General features: G+C 43.3%; 1 protein-coding gene across 2 annotated transcripts in view; it reads left to right on the top strand.

The window, feature by feature from the left end:
* Nucleotides 1-13,336, top strand: part of TBXAS1 (thromboxane A synthase 1) — a 243,912-nt gene that overhangs the window by 98,861 nt on the left and 131,715 nt on the right. The gene's annotated exons all lie outside the window — the stretch shown is intronic.

Consider the following 13,336-nt stretch of genomic DNA (forward strand, 5'->3'; position numbering starts at 1 on the left):
TTTACCTTGATAGACCTGTCTTGTGGGCATTGTTTTCATGCTTCTAGCTGCATTTTTCCCCCCTAAACATTTGCCCTGGCTTTATTTTCTTTCTTTCTTCTCCTCATCCCCTTCCACTCTATGCTTTCTTCCCTCCATGCTCTAATTTTTATTCCTCCCTTGTTTTCTTACCCACGTTGAGCTGAAAACAGTAACATGACCTGACAATTTTACGTCATTCCAAGGTTTTTATGTACTTCCATAAATCTCTTCATTACCTTTTTATTGTTTTGTCATATATAGGTTTTAGTTTTTCCTCTACCTTATTAGTCTGGGGATCAATTTTAGTCTACTATGTTTTATTAGTAATAAGGGAAACAAAATATCTCCTTTTCCTTTGTTGCTTTGGCACCATCTTCAAATTACCCTTTTTTTTCTGTTTGACGACCTCTCTTCCTCCCCTGGAGAGTCTGCTTTATGTCAGACCTTCTGCTAGTTGGTAGGGAACTGGGTATGATTTCATCAGGCAATAGGCAAAAGTAGAGCCCGCTGCAGGGAAAGAAGTTGTTTTCAATTGTTAAGCTGCTTTTTTTTTTTTTTTTTTTGTAGTTTGGTGAGTGTGGAGTGAGCTTGAGCCCCCATTACCCTGGGGACTGGGAATCTTTCTTTACGCTAAATCTGGTGGCTAAACCTGAAGGCTTGTCTTGAAGGAGGATTTCTTTTAGTCATACTGATAAAATTGTACTGGTATAATTAAACAGCTATAGTAACGTCAAAACACATCCCATGCACGGACACAGCAGTTGTGGAATGGCACAAACTAAATCATGGAAAAAAGTGACCAACTCCCCCAGCAATTATTATACTGGTAGGGCTGTGCTCCTGCAGTTTTTTCTAGTCTGAGTTACGATTCCAGCCATGGCTTGTCCCAGAATCTCTTCTCTTCCCCCGTGTAAACAAGCCTGGAAATAGTGGTCTGGACCTTCAAGCTGTTGTTTACCTCGGCGTAGCTCCATTAAAAGCAAAGAGCCATGACTATTTGAGGGTCTTGACCCAATGTTTTTAGGTCTCTCTCATGTCGTATAACTTTGATTTTTGGATGCTGGTACCTATTGAATAAAATTAGGTTTGGTACAGCAAATGTTAAGATGTATCCAGACATCTTAAAGTAGCTTACAGAAAAAGGAGTGAGTTGGGAGCAATGTTCTGACTCTGTAAGGGCTAGCAGTAGACATTTTATCACTCAGCAATAATCCAAGCTTTTCTTTCAATGTTGGAATCTGTTTTATTGAAAAAGGATTTTGGCAAGGACACGGGGAATTGCTGCAGTGTCTTTCGAAAATGACAATATGAGAGGATCTTGGTTCTTTGGGGCCTTTCATCACATAGAACATCTTATAAAATACTCTGTGGGAAGGACCAAAGTAAAATATTATCTAAGCAGCGTAACAGTTTTCTGTGTCCACCAGCTGTCCATTTGGCCCAACGGGTAGTAAGCCATGCATGGGGCAGGAGAATGAGAAAATCAGTCTAAAAGTACAGCACAGAAGCAAGGGTTAAAACAGGTCAGATGGTAATGCAATATCACATGGAAAAATGTTGGCCTTTAAATATTAAATTATTTTCTGTTAAAATAATTTAAATTCTGATTTTGAGGCAGAGAAATGTATTGTAAACCTGTAAGATTAAATACTTGAAGTGACTTCTTGCTGCAGACCCAACCTTTCTCTCAAGTCAGTGGCATTTTATTTGCTTTTGTCCAAGACAGTAGCACAGCTGGATTTTCATCAATAGTGAAAAACGGAATTGAGTTTGGGAAACTACTGCAACTGTTGATTTCCGTAGCAAAACGCTTAAATAAATACACAGTTTTTAAGCCTTTTTAAGCCCCCGATGCACCATCGATACATCGTTGTGTTTATACATACACCTGACTGCTGTGGGCATTGCGTTCAGGGCAATTCCCAATCCCATGCTTTTTTTTGAACCTGCTATTTTGAATACTGCATTTCTGTGGGTGGCTGCTCCCATGATCTCCTCCGGCTGTCACCCCAGAAATCTGCGGGCTGTCCCTGTGTGCCCCCTCCTGCCGGAGGAGCCGGAGCAGTGAGCTGTGCTGAGGTCAGAGGAGAAGAGGCTTTTGCTAGCAGTGCTGAAGCTACCGTGAAGGCAGCATTGAATATTTAACTGTAAGGTCTCTGCTGGATTAAAAGGGCTCCAGGTGAGGAGAGCATGATCAATACTTACAAATATTAAAAGTGGTGCCTTCTCCCTTCCTTCTTCCCCCTTCTTCCTTTGCCTACAGGACATGAAGTATCTGAATCCCCCAGACAATTGCTCACGCATTTACATTTTCATTTGCTTGCTTTATAGCAAGGCTGTTCAGGCTTTTGGGAGGGGCAGCTATCAAAGACGTACAAGCACTGCCATTGTGTTTTATTGTTCCAGTCCATTTTTCCCTGTGAATGCAGGTGGGAGTTTTTCAGTGGGTTGGGTTTAGGTTTTTTGTTTTTGCCTCCTCTCTCTCTCCTTTTTTTTTTTTTTCCTTCTGAGCATTTATAACCCTTTTATTGTCAGTCTTCAATCATTTTTGATAGATCAATATATTTACTTCAGTGATGGTTCATCCTACAGTTGTGCCTGTATTTTTTTTTGCCTTTTTTATTGGGGTTATGGATAGATTGAGTGGGTTGTATCTCTGCTATACCTTTGTTGCTGCATGAGGATCGAGTCACTTGATCTTGCCCCAGTACCAGCATGATTAGAAGGAATATGTGCTGTTTGCATTGGCCTGCTTTCAGCTTGCTTTCCCCTTTTTTTTCTAAGTAGACTTTGAGCAATTTAAAATGCAAGCTTTTGTTGAGAAATGTTCTCCCCCAAAATATTAAGTACAAATACTGGCATTTCATGTGCACTCCACCACGTGGAGGGAAGGGCTCTAGGAAATAGTTCCAGCAGACATCAGAGACCCACTGGGTTTTGGAAGTAATATAGCAAAGCAATGTTGGATGATAACATTTACTCAGCTCATAAGTGAGGCAGGTCCCCAGGAGTCCTGAGGCCTTTAGCCAAGCAGCTATGACCAAGCCAAAGAGAAATTCTTCAGCCTACGTCTCACTAACATCCCAGGGCGGCCAAATGTGGGCTGGGGACAGCTGACTAAAGCGGCCACGAGCAGAGCTTGAATGTGTGCAGTGTGTGCATGGGGACTGGGTCCCAGCACTGTTGTGATGCGCCGTGCTGGGGCTGTCCTTCAGGAGACGGAGGTAGGTGCACAGGGTGGAAGGGCAGCTCCGTGCAAGAGGAGTAAACGAGCTCCATCATCCTCAGGGATTCAGGTTGTCTCAGGGTAAGACAACATACATGTAATTTGTTTTAAAATTCCAACCCCACCATCTGGCTCAAAATAAAAAAGAAAAAAAAAAAGGCAGCAAAAGGAGGGTATTTGTTGCAATTGATAATACGTACAAGGTGGTCAATGAAAAAATAGGTCAACGGAGCGGTGCTCTTAGTAATATTACTATTTGAAATACGATCTGTGTTGTATAACTGCACACTAAATATTGGGTCAATTCCTCGAACTTGCATGGATTTCAGTGAGGTTTAATAATTTAAACCAGGTGCTCACATTAGCTGATTGTATAGGATATTATCCCCACGGTTGTCTTACCAGGGCTGTATCTGTCCTGTTCTTCAGTACTTCAGTTTTTAGGCTGAAATAATTTGCGATGTTATGAAAGTTGTGACTCAACTGCTTCCCAGCAGCGTGATGTCCATTCGTAACAGCAGATTTTCCTGGAAGTCATTACTTTGGAGTGCCATTGTCAGCTGTGCACATCCCTTCTGCTCCTGCCGTCCTTTGTGGCGCAGATTCGCCTGTTGTTGTGAGCGAGGATGTTACCACCAATACACAATCTATCAGCTTTTTCCATTCTTTTCTTCCTTTTCTCTGTTGAATTGCAGTTTCCTTTGTCTTCTGCGTGGTGCACTGAAAGAGGTTGGGAAATTTATCACGGTTATTTTAATGGGTTTTTAAGGTCCAGCACGAGACAGATTGAATTGATTGAGGAAAATTTCCTGGAGCTGCAGGGTTTTTTTGTTTTTTTTTTTTTGCTATTAAAAATATTTCTATCTTTAGATGATTTTTTTTTTTTCTGTAAGAAAATGTATCTATTTTTTCCTTCTACTCCTATAACAAAGGCCAGCTTTCTAATGTTTCCACATGGTCAGATATTAGCCATTTCCCGAGATAATTTAGTTTGGTCATGTGTACGGCTAGCATTTTTATTGTAAAGAATTCTGCTAGTGGTTTCATGATAAATGCATAAAGCGCTGGGAAATGACTTTTATTGGGCTTAGTGCGCATTTAATAATGCATTAACAAAATTAAATGATTTTGCGTGTGTAGGTCTTAAAAATGTATAGAAAAAGTATACACTACTATAGGTATGCAAGGACTTGAAAAAAAAAAAAAAAGAATCTTGCTTGAATGCATTTTGTATGCTGTAGCATAAAAAAAGTCCATTCCCAGGAGCTCAGTAGGTGGTTACTATCCTTTTTTCCTTTGTTTCAACTTATTTTTAAGGCAGCCCAGGAAAGAAAAATGAGTCCCAGTGACTGCCCGTCTCGTGCCAGCCTGGCAACCCTTTCCTTGCTGGAGTGAGGCTGTCCAGTGCTGGCTGGCAGCTGTGAACACAGAACATGTGAACCAGCTGTGTGGTGTGCCCATTGTTTCTGCTCAGCAAACCCTGCTTTTGTTTGCTTAGACTTCAGGTATCTTCAGGCTGGTAGCCATGGCCGAGTCGCAGTCTCTTGTTTCTTATTTAAGAAAACGTCGTACTCTATGTCTGTGTAGTTTGTTATGCAAAAGTCAATATGGCTTACTCTTTTCATCGTGTTGTTGTGTACACAACGTAGGAAATCAGTGCACTGAGTCCCATCTATCTTGGAGGAATTAAAATATTCTAATATTAAGACAGTATGATACCAGAAGTGCATGGATCTGCATTAACCTAAGCAGAGCACGGGGATAAAAAGTGATGGTGCACAATATATTGCAGCGCTCTCATTGATTTAAGAGCCAAATGCCACTAAGAGGGGGTAGGCTGGTAGAAAATTGTCTGTGTTTATTTCAAACACATGCAAAAATAAAATATTGTGTCGTCCACTACTGCTGATTGTATTTACAGGAGGTAGATGAGCTGTCTTGCCTGGGAAGAAATAAAAGATAAAGTACAGAATTAAAACAAACAGAAACAGCCTACTGATTTTGAATGCCTCCGTTCTGAATGCCTCTTTTGAAGATATGTATCAGGACATGACTTTTCAGCAGATAGAGATGCTCAGTGTTTTCTGAAAGCTGTTCCTTTCCTTTAGGGCTAAAATGGATAACCAAAACCGGAGATATGAAAATATCTAGTCACACTTGAGTCCTGGCCATGATATCATGATATGCAAAGTGTATACGAGGTGAAGGTTGTAGAAATGCAGTCTTACACATGGCTTTGGTTTGTACCCTGATGTCAGGTCTCGGGGAGGAAAAATAATAAAAGTTTCTATTTTATTGTGGTCAGAAATGCTTTAATGAGAGGCAGAAGTTGGATCACACAGATTTTGTTTTAGTTTTCTTGAAGAGTGTTTGCTTATATGAGGTTAGTGATGGGCATATAACTAGCAACTTTATTACATTTGTGGTTTTATTATAGTCAACCTGTGTAATAGATTGCTGTATCTTGCTGCATCATAATATCACAAATTATATTTAAATCCTTCCACATCTCCCCAGTTTTGTTTTCTCTGCATGGCTGCACATGGTTTTGTCCCCCATCCCCAAATTTTCCCTGGAGCCTGCACCATGATGCACACACGCTTTCCTGCATCCTGGGACACAGAGGATCCTCCCTGGCTTCCCTGCTGTCTGCTTGGATGGGTCCCCCCTGCTCTGCTAGAGATCAGCAATGCCCTGCACACCCTGCATGTTCTCTAAGCCATATTTTTCTGAGTAGCATCCCAGTTGTATCCCTCATCTTCAAGTACACTGCACTATCTCCATTTATCTTCTGTGAAATGACTGCAGCCCAGCCACCCTTATGCTTCCTGTTATTTCCTAGAAATTGCTCACCTGTCTGTCAAGGGAAGCTGCTTCCAGCTTCTGACTAGAGATCAGGATATGTGCATCTCCCTCCCTTTTCTTCTTCTTTTTCTTTTTTTTTTCTTAAATAAAAGACAGAGAAAGGGCTACTCTTTTTAACCTTTGTAATATTGTCTGCTTATTGTCCTCAGCCATCTCGTAGCCTTTGCTTTTTTTTTTTTTTTGCACTGATAAAAATAAGTAACGCCATCGAACATAAATAATAGACTCACACAAATCCATATAAATGAACACTGTGTAAATGGTGGTGAGTAAAGTTTGGAGAAACAGAAAGTTTGCTATCTCCCAGATGTAGCCTTCCCTAGAAATAGTAATCCAGTGTTCTGGAAATAGTAACCTGGTGGTTTTTCTCACAGCGCACGGAAAAGGCATAGTTTGGTATTGAATTAGGTGCAGAGAGCCCAAGATGAGACTGCTCTCACGCTGTGTCTCGCACAGAAAGGCCAGGCACACAAATATGCTGAAACACACAGGAAACGTCTGCTGCAACATCACATGAGGTCAGTCAGGCATACTGTGCTTTAACGAGCGCAGACAAAACAAGCTTTGGTGAAAATGTCACAGTCTAAACATGGGTAACAAAACACAGACCGACACAGTCCAAGCTTGGTGGGAAACACGGTGGGAAAAGATTTAGAAACCTTCTTCTGGCAAGCTTGCCAAGTTGAGAGCTACGAGCATTTTGAGCATCACCCAGTCACGATGGCACCCTACTTCCAGGCAGGAGTTGCTGGCTTCTTAATAACATCTCAGCGCTTCTCATTTCCAGGAGCATCCTATAAAAAGGGTCCCTTATTTACAGCTTTCTCTCGGCATTAATGAAGTGGCGCACTGATGCAGCTAATCAGCGGGAGCGAAGTGACGCAAAACGGCGGTGCTGCAATGGTGGCAGTCGTTTTCACCCGGACGCTGGCATCAAAATAAACCCTCTGGCCCTGGGAAGGGGAAACTCCCAGATGTGGAGGAGCACAGCCTGCACCCTGCCAGGCCCTGCTCTTCTCCCACTGCCTGCCCAGTACAAGAAAACAAATGTTTCCCCTATTCACATCCCTCCCGTTTGCTGCTTCTCTTCCCCATCCGTGAACAAAGGCATGAGTTTTTGGGCTTGCTGTGACCGGACCTTGCACTTGGATCTGGACTAAAATTTCCTCAGGAAACCAAATGGACACTGATTGCCCAATATGCTTGTATAATTCAGAGGGTTGTTTTTTCTTCCCCGTGGCACTTGGTGAGCTTAATTTAATCCCTTGTCATTCCTTATATGTGGGTAAATGTCATCTACTTCATTTCATGAATGAATTAACACAGCCATGTGGAGTCTGCATCTCCCACGCTGCTCACTTGGAAGGGGGCTGGTAAATGAGGGTGAGGCACTCAGGTTGCTAAACCCTAGCTTGAGTTAGAGATGCCCAGAAACAGATCTCGCTTGCAACGTGGTGTAAGGTACTTGAAAGGCTCTACACACTCCGTATTTTGCAGTGGCCCCAGCCTGCACCCCTTTTCCTTAGCGCTACTCTTGCTCCTGTGCCACAGGTCTTTTATGGCACCTGACAAGGGAGGAGCTCCTTTAAATGTAGCTCTGCTTTTTGTGGTGGAGAGAATATAAATAATCCCAGCATTTTCCTCCTTTCCCGATACTTTCCTTAAGCATGTAGGAAAGCAGAGGTCTTGTGGCAAGGTGCAAGCCTGAGATAGCGCCGAGGTTCTTGGTATGTAGAAGATAGCATTTTTAATCCAGGGTTTGTGGACAAAGAGGTGGGCGCAGAGCAATACAGGGCAGCACAGACAGCGCGTGCGAGTGCCTGGGCATCTCGTTATGGGATATTTTTAATGCGGCCAGGAATTAAATTAATAGTTTTGTGTGCTTATTTTGAAGCTTTCATGCCATGCAAAGAAGCACAGTTCATTGAAAAAAAGGAAATGAGGAACTATTTATTCTTAAATAGAAATCACTGTGGCCATGTCTTCTTTTTCATGAATTTATACAATGGGTTGGATCAGTCTTAGGCTAAGGCATGTGTGCGCTGGCAGAGCTGTGGTTGGAAACTTTTCTTTGTGTCTGAGACTTCTCAGTGCTACCAGTGCCTCATTTTCATGTGCAACAGGATCACCTGTGTCTAGGGTGTCTTTTTTTATTATTATTATTTCTTCCCCCTCTGAAGAAGCCATGTGCCTTTCTCAGTTCTCTGTCTGCAGCACACTGAGTGCCCACGAAGGGCGCTCCCGTGGTTTGTGTCACAGCCTGGGATGCAGGAGAAGTGGCCCAGGAGCACTCCAGACGTTGCAGCGAGATGCCTGACTAAGCCTGAAGAAAGCCAGCCGCAGATTTTCGGATGTAAATGACAGCTGAGGAGCCCTGGTCCTGCAGGGAGTCAACAGGAAAAAGAGCTGATGGCTGGCAATTCCCAGCTCCTCCATCTCTGCCTGTGCCTCAGTCCCACAGCTGGAAAGTACAGGACTTTGTTTTCCTCACTGTTTGTTGCTTGTGGTTATTTAAATCTGGGGCTCTCCAGGCCTCCTATTTATGTATAACTCTGACCAAATTAGGGCCCAGGGACCTTTGAGGCCTCTCACTGCTAATATAACACAAATAATAATTGGACTCATGGGTACCTGGCAATTTTTTGTTCCCTCCTTTTTTTTTTTTTTTTTCCTCTTGGACTGAAGTAGCCATTTCTGCGAAGGCTGTGTTTGGGCTTTGCAGCTGTTAGTTATGTATCGTTTAGTCCTGCCGAGTCTGAGCTGCCAGCAGGAGCCAGGAGGGGACGATGCTTGTGACAAATCAATTTACTGACCTCTGAAATAATTAACCAAGTAACACCAGCCTTGAGTCCTATTTTACACAAGCAGCGTGCTGTTCATTTTTTGCATTTTTCTGCCTGCAGTGAATGAGTGTTTCTAAATATGAGTGTTTCTAAATAATAGAGGCAGAGTGATCGAGGATTTTTTTTTTTTTTTGGAAATGTTTCCTAAGAAAATTAGCCTTTTCCACTGTATTTCTAAGTATGCAAACATATATCTTTTTTTTTTCTTTCTTTCTTTTTGTTCTTTGCTCTTCCCTGAGGAAAATGGAGATAATAAAATTGGTGCCGTTCTTTCTTTCTTTTTTTTTTTTTTTATTTAGCTTTCCAGATGATCTTTGTGTACTTTACCAGACTGCAGCATAGAAAACAAAACCTTGTTTATTGCCTAACAACATATATGTGATTTATGATGAATGTGCTGTGTTTGTAATCCGCAGGACTGATAATAGATAGGGAGATCAAAGTCTTCTGTGAATTGACAGCAGCGCTATAAACAAGGTGAAAGGGTTGCAGGTGTTTCCCATGCGGGTGTTACCCAAAAACACGTGGCCCTTTGCCATGGTGTGCCCTGTGTGCTCTCTGGCTTTCCCCATGCAGTGAGGTGGTGCTTCTGTGGATTTGCAAGCAGCTGCTGGATCCGCTACATCACCTGGGAACAGCAAGCTGTGCCCCCAGGAGTCCCGGGACTGCCTGGGTGCTGCAGGGGCTGGGCTGTCCAGCAGGGCCCTTGTCTTACCAGGGCCGTGGCTCTTCAAGAAGCACTGGTGGGGCATGTGGGAAACAGCAGAAGTCATTGCCAGATCGCTGCTTATCCTGGAGGAAAAAAGAAAAGACGTAGCTGCTAAAGGACTAGATAAATGCAAGGAGGAGCGCAGCGTCCTGCATGAAACCTGAACCAAGCAGAAGTCTGTGTCCCTTTCATCAGCTTCTATTTGAACGGAGACTGCTCCTACAAACTGCTGCAAGCGACGGGTATTTGTAGCCTCTGAAGTTATTAAAACACTCTGGATGCAGATTAACTTCCTTTGCTCAATACACCACAGCGTAACCACCCCCTTGACCTTTGGTAAACATGCTGGAGGGCAGCCTGGCTTCTCCATAACTTCTGGGAGTAAATCTGTGCCCTCTGTTGAACATTTCTGAAAACCATTTTGTTCAGCCCTCCCTGGGTTGGTGCACCACAGGCTCCATGCCTCTTCCACCAGCAGCCTCTGGGGTGACACTGCTTTGTCCCCTGGCACAGGCCCATGCTGTCCTTAGGCTCTCAATGGACCACGTCTGCCCTGTCTCATCTTGCAATGGATCTAAAACCACTGGTCTAAAAACGGGGATGTTTTCCCCTAGTTTGGAGGGCTGCATTTTAAACCGGAATTTAAGAGAAATTGCCCCTGCAGCGTGGCTTAAAAAAGTGAGACCTCATCTACGCTTGAAAATCACACTTGTGTGCGTCACAAATTTTTGTTTTTACGGGTGTCTTACAACTGATTCCCGTGTGGACAGAGTTGTGTTGCTCTGAGGACACCGTGCTATATTCACACATTCGTATTTCTGTGCAGGAAAAAGGCAATAGCCTAAGCACTTCTATTGCACGCTCAGTGCCCTGCATGGAAACACGACAGAGGGTTGGGTTGAGCGGCGTAGTGGTACTGTAACGCTGCAGTTAAAGACAGGACTTCGGCATGTGGACAAGCCCTGTGAAAAGATTAACCTAGAGAAAGTTAATAAAAAGTGGTGTCCTAAATTATTCATGAATCCATTTGTAATGCACTTGCTGGGAGGCTTTTGTTTTTCTCAAACTCTTATTTATTAAAATCTGACAAGAATATCGGGTTTTGTTCAATAATAAATCTAAGTCTGCGCGAGGTTGGTGATATCCTCATGTAGTAATACAGAATAAAAATGAAGTAACATGGCAGGGGTGAATATGTTATTTGCTTTGGAAGAATAGATTATTGTTCAGGAGGATTTTATCTTTTATTTGCCATTTCAAATCAAGTAAAAAAAAAATCTATAGCTGGGAGATACCATTTTGGTTTGAGACTGAGGCCTTGATCCTGCAAAGGATTTTAAGTGTATTAAAACTCAGTTAAGTGTATTTCTGGTGGTTTTGCAAGTTCTAGACCTGTGTTTGGTAAATGAAATAGCTCATACAATCTTGTTTCACACTTAGCTCTTGTCCTTTTTCCTTAACCTCAGGGGAAGAGCATGGAAGTCATGCTCCTAGTTTTGACTTCCAAAGTATGTCCAAACATGCTTCTTTCTGTGTCCCATTAGAAAGATTATACTCAGAAAGTAGGAGAATGGAAAAAAGGCCAGGAAGAGGTCTTTGACTGTGTGGGATACAATAGAAGATTGTCATCTGAGTGTGTTTTACAGCAGTTGTTTCTTAAAAGCAGGCAGAACTTTGTTTAAAAAGCAATATATTTTTTTCAGTATTTTCAGTTTATAAATTTTAAGGGATTTTTTTTTTCCTTCTTTCTTTTTCCCTGCCCTTATTTATAACTGGATAATGAAGGGGAAAGCGGATGCCTATAGACAGAAAGTTAGAAAAGAGTAAATAAAAAAGAAAGAGTTTAGCTGTGGAAGCAGAACTGGGAGTTCGGATGACTGGTCTGAGCTGGAGGATGATGAATAGATTTGTTTGCATAAGCTTGGCTTGTGAGTCACTTTCTTGTAAAAACAGCTTGAGCAGGAGATGCTCCTGTCCCAAATCTTAGTCCTGAATACCTTCGAGCACAAAGCGTACTGTGACATAAGGGCTCTGACTGTGAGTACTGTCCCCTTGTTCCAGCAGACTGGAGCAGGCTTTCTGCTACTTCCCAGGACTGAAGTAAGAAGAGGTGTCATGCACAGGTGTCTCTTGGTGCTCAGGATTAAAATATCTGGGTAGACACAATTGGCTTCTGGTGCTAGGGATTTGGCCCCTATGGAAAGTTGTGTGTTGAGGTGTACCGGTCACTAACCTTTAAATGAGACTGTGGTAAACCTGGGGAGGGGAAGAGAAATGTGAAGTGTGAAGAGAGATCAGCACAAGAGACCATTATTCATGGCTGATCATCTTGGGTAGTCTCAGAGGGGTGCAGATTTTCAGCCTGGGAGCCTGCTTTGCCTTTCTAACATCAGAGAAGTTGTACAAAGTATGTGAGGAAGGGACATGTGGGGTATTATCATCTTTTGCCAAGGGTTGATCCAAACTCTATTGAAAATGAGACCTCAGCTCTTCCTTAGGCAACTCTCAGGACTCTGAAGAAAACTTTTACCATTAACAGACAGATACTTTGCTATGATTTAGCAAACTGGGAGAGGTGAGAAAGGTTTATTTTAATAGAATATGTTGAACCCGTGTCTAAGGTACAAGTGAAGCCTGTGGGTTGGATTTGGGAAATAACTGTTCGCTCTGGAAACCCACCAAACATGAAAAGAAGATCTCTTCCTTCCTGAAGATTTTTTTTTTCCTTATTCTTCTCTGCTATTTGTTCCTTATGAGTTTTGGTGGTACGGAGGTCAAGGTGGACTGTGAAACCCTGCTTTGGAATCAAGATATTTGTCTGACTTGTTTGCCCCTGGTGGAATCGGTGCTGCTGCAGCTTCATTGCCATGGGAACCTCCCGTTACTAAATTTAATTCAGCCCAGGGTTTGCTTGTCTGCTCTGTTGCTGCAATGTAGACAGGTGATAAGCAACACATTGATACTAAGCTGTATCGTACCAAAATGATCAGGCGTTGATATTACCGCAGTCTTGCAGCATCTGTGGTGCTGCTCTTGTGCTGTGCTCTGAGCTGCCCAGCCTTCCTGTGCCTGCCTCCAGCCTCCTCTTCCTCTCTCCCGGCAGAGCAGAGGCAGAACCACCTGCACAGTCTTTCTGGCCCAGCAACCAGCAAAGGTAGGGACAGCAGGAAACCTTTGCTTTCTGGCCGTGCTCCTTCCTCACCCCTGCACAGCAGCCAAGCAGTCCTGGAGTAGCCGTGGGCCTTGGGGGGAATCCTGCTGGAGAAGGGAGCTCTGTGCCCCTCGGAGCTGTGGGGTGTGGGGTGGGTCCCAGTACTTCTGTAGCACCCACTGTGGTGTCAAGTCCCCCAAGGGATGGATCCTGGCACCACAAGATCTGATCAAACTGGGAGCAGGGAGATAGAAGGTGTATGAGCAGAGAGTGAGTCACCCCTGTCACCCAGTCTTGCCCTAAAGTTTTATTACTTTCTTTATACTTAGTGAGCCTTGCAGCTTTCTTCTTTGTTTTTCTTTTCTCCCTTCGGTATCTGTTAGGTGGATGTGTTCATGGTGATGATGAGCCTGTGGTCTGAGATGCGCTCAGTTCCAGTGCTTCCAATAGAAGTGGTGGAAGCGTGCCTTTATTGCAGCCACTCTGGGGGGACATTTTGTATGGCTAGCTGAAGGCTAATT

The sequence above is a fragment of the Aythya marila genome, assembly GCF_965140915.1.
Source record: "Aythya marila genome assembly, chromosome: 1".
Classification (NCBI taxonomy): Eukaryota; Metazoa; Chordata; class Aves; order Anseriformes; family Anatidae; genus Aythya; species Aythya marila.